Source organism: Henckelia pumila, chromosome 4 (assembly GCF_033568475.1).
Source record: "Henckelia pumila isolate YLH828 chromosome 4, ASM3356847v2, whole genome shotgun sequence".
In the NCBI taxonomy this organism is placed as follows: domain Eukaryota; kingdom Viridiplantae; phylum Streptophyta; class Magnoliopsida; order Lamiales; family Gesneriaceae; genus Henckelia; species Henckelia pumila.
This window is the reverse complement of record NC_133123.1, coordinates 157,697,184-157,700,734: the sequence shown is the minus strand read 5'-3', so window position 1 is coordinate 157,700,734 and position 3,551 is coordinate 157,697,184.

Genomic DNA, 3,551 nt, shown 5'->3' with positions numbered 1-3,551 from the left:
TACCTACTCTCCGGTTTCTAGAATAACATCCATTCGTGTTCTCATAGCTATTTCAGCTTTGCATGATCTTGAGATACATCAAATGGATGTTAAAACAGTGTTTTTGAACGGAGAGTTGGATGAAGAAATATATATAAAACAACCAGTAGGGTTTAGTGTACCCGGAAAAGAAGGAAATGTGTGTAAACTTGTCAAGTCGTTGTATGGACTCAAACAAGCACCTAAACAGTGACATCAAAAGTTTGACACTGCAATGTTGTCAAATGGTTTCACAATAAATGAATGTGACAAATGTGTCTATATTAAAGGTACTACAAATGCATATGTAATTGTTTACCTTTATGTCGATGACATGTTAATCATGGGTAGTAACCATGAATTGATTGTGAAAACCAAGAAAATGTTGAGACAACATTTTGATATGAAGAATTTGGGATTGTGTGATATAATTCTAGGGATTAAAGTCTCTAGACTTTCTGCTGGAATTATGTTATCCCAAACTCATTATGTAGAAAAGGTTCTTGAACGATTTAATGCCACAAATCGTCCTCCGGCTAGAACACCTATGGAATTGCGTACACATTTAGCCAAAAATAGATGGGAACCTGTTTCACAAGTGGAATATGCAAGGGTGATAGGAAGTTTAATGTACTTAACTAACTGTACACGTCCTGATCTTGCATATACTGTAAAAAAACTGAGTCGGTTCACAAGTAATCTAAGTGAGGATCATTGGAAAGCATTAATGAGAGTACTTGGATATTTGAAATACACTTCAAGTTTTGGAATAGTGTATACAAAATATCCTGCAGTCCTAAAAGGATATTGTGATGCAAATTGGATTTCTGACACGAAAGACTCCAAGTCTACAAGTGGATATGTGTTTACAATCGGTGGAAGAGCGATGTCATGGAGATCCTTTAAACAAACTTGTATAGCTCGGTCGACTATGGAGTCCGAGTTCATTGCTCTAGATAAAGCTGGAGAAGAAGCCGAATGACTTCGTAACTTTCTAGAAGATATTCCATGTTGGAATAAACCGGTGTCTTTCATTACGATTCATTGTGACAATTAGTCAGCAATAGGAAGAGCACAAAGTAGTATGTACAATGGTAAATCTCGACATATTCGTCGGAGACATAATACCATAAGACAATTGATCTCGAATGGGGTTATTTCGGTTGACTATGTGAAGTCAAAGGAAAACCTTGCAGATCCGCTTACAAAAAGTATAAATAGAGATTAAATGTACAAACTACTTGGAGGAATGGGTTTAAAATTCACAAATTAAAATATTTATAGCGGTAACCCAACCTTGAGAATTGGAGATCCCAAGACCTTGGTTCAATGAGACAACTAAGTTATAAATGTTAGTTTGAGTACTTGGAATAATTACTCACTCATTCCTGTAATATCCAAGTATAAATGACCTGCAAAATGTGGTGAGGTTAAGTTTTCTTTTAATGATTCCTATACCTATGACGCAGGATACTCTTGATAGGAGATCACCTATATAAGTGCAAAGTATTGGCCGCTTTGATTGCAACACTTATGAATTTAAGATACGGTCCAGGGCCGAAATGGACACAACGTGAGAACAAAATAAGTAAGAGTATTGTTATGTAAGTACTATTGTCTTGGTTTACATAAACGGTTGACTAGTTCAAGACATCGCGTCACTATGCAACTAGTAAATCCGATAGTATTTTACTAAGGTAGGTTCAAAGCCACAAGCTACCTATCCTAATGTAATAATATCTCATCAAGACTTTCTAGTGAGAATAATAATGTACGTAAAATTCATTCATGTGGGGGATTGTTGAAAATTATTGAATGAATAAATGGGCTTGAAAGCCTTGTACCAAAAGTTTGTAAGAAATGAGAAATGAGCTTGAAAGCTTGTCTCAAAAGTTTGAATTGCTTGTCCCAAAAATTTGAAAATGTGGTGAATAATTTGGAGGAAAACAATATCCCACATTGAAAGATTTCCAATGTATTGTTCACATTATATAGTCCAACTTTGGACTATGGGATTGTGTCCTTAAGGCACCGATGTTTTGTAAAGGGGCAAGACGCTAATTGATGCAACTAACATACGCGCGCGCAGCCGGCCGGCCTGCTCGGCACGGCGAGGTCTTCTGATTCGATTATCCTTTTTGGATAAAATTTGGTTCAAGAATAATATTTTATTATTTTTGCGAGTGCGATCGATCGGTTAAAAATAACCGACCGGTGCGGCGAGGCGAGGTCTTCTGATCCGATTATCATTTTTGGATAAAATTTGGTTCAAGAATAATATTTTATTATTTTTGCGAGTGCGATCGATCGGTTAAAAAAAACCGACCGAATGCAGCCCTCCTCTGCCGAGACAGAATGTTTCATAAAAGTTGGGCGCTCGGTCCGCTAAATTTAACCGACCGAGCGCACCATAGTTTGAGCGAGACAATAGGTATGTCAGAAGAGGGGCGCTCGATTGGTAAAAAATAACCGATGGAGCGCGCCTTCTACAGTCTGAAAAGCTGCGTCTCTTTCTGGGCTTTTTCTGTCATGGGTTGCATCCTTACGCCTTAAAACGTGTTGTTTCGTGTATAAGCCTATATATACGATAATTATAACACAAGAAAGAGATACAGAAACATCTGATAACGTATACATCAGATTTCTGATTTCTGAAATATCTCTCCCTCACTTTCTCAAAGAAAAGTTGAAAAACTTATTTTTGTTCGCTGAAGTTCGTGATATTTGTAGTGCTGCTATATCATGATCGTTAGTCATTGTATCTTAGAGACGATTGCCGCCAACGTTGAGCACTGTTAACGGGCAATTTCGTCTTGCGGATAAAGAGATTCTCTCGCCTCGACTAGTTGTTGTTGTCGTTGCTACTGTTATTGTACACGTTTTCAGAATTCGAAGTACACCCTCATAACAATCACTTCGGGGATTTAAACAAATATAACGATGGTTTGATTATTAAGTTCCATGTCCTAAGCGCCTGAAGTACGTACCTTCTTTGGTTGCAAGAATGGGTGAGGCATCACGTGTTTCTGTTGCATCCTCGGGAGGAATTGGTAGATGATGGGAGAGGCACCGTTTGGTTTGAGTGATAGAATAAGTAATCCATAGATAAGTAATATAATGTAAATTAAAAATAAATAAGAAAAAATAGTCAATACATTATTTGATTTGATGGATAGATTATAACTTATTTGATTTAATTGATGTAAAATTATTAATTAATAAATAGATAAAAAAATATGACGAAAATAAGGCGAAATTGATTGGAATAAGTTATACATAGATTAATAATACATCAAACCAAACAATGAGAGTCAGGGACATGAATCTCTGGAGGAGACACTGGAATAGTTTCATGGATACTCGATCGAGGAAACTGTGGAGATTGCCTTTAAATATAGTCTTCGGAGACGGGCATTTGAGACCAACTTCTGCGTCCATGTGAGTTTTTTGATCTTTTAAAAGCTCGAACTCCGTCATAGACTTGACTACTTCATCCACCATAGTCAAAGAGATTTTCGGAGGAGACTCGAGAG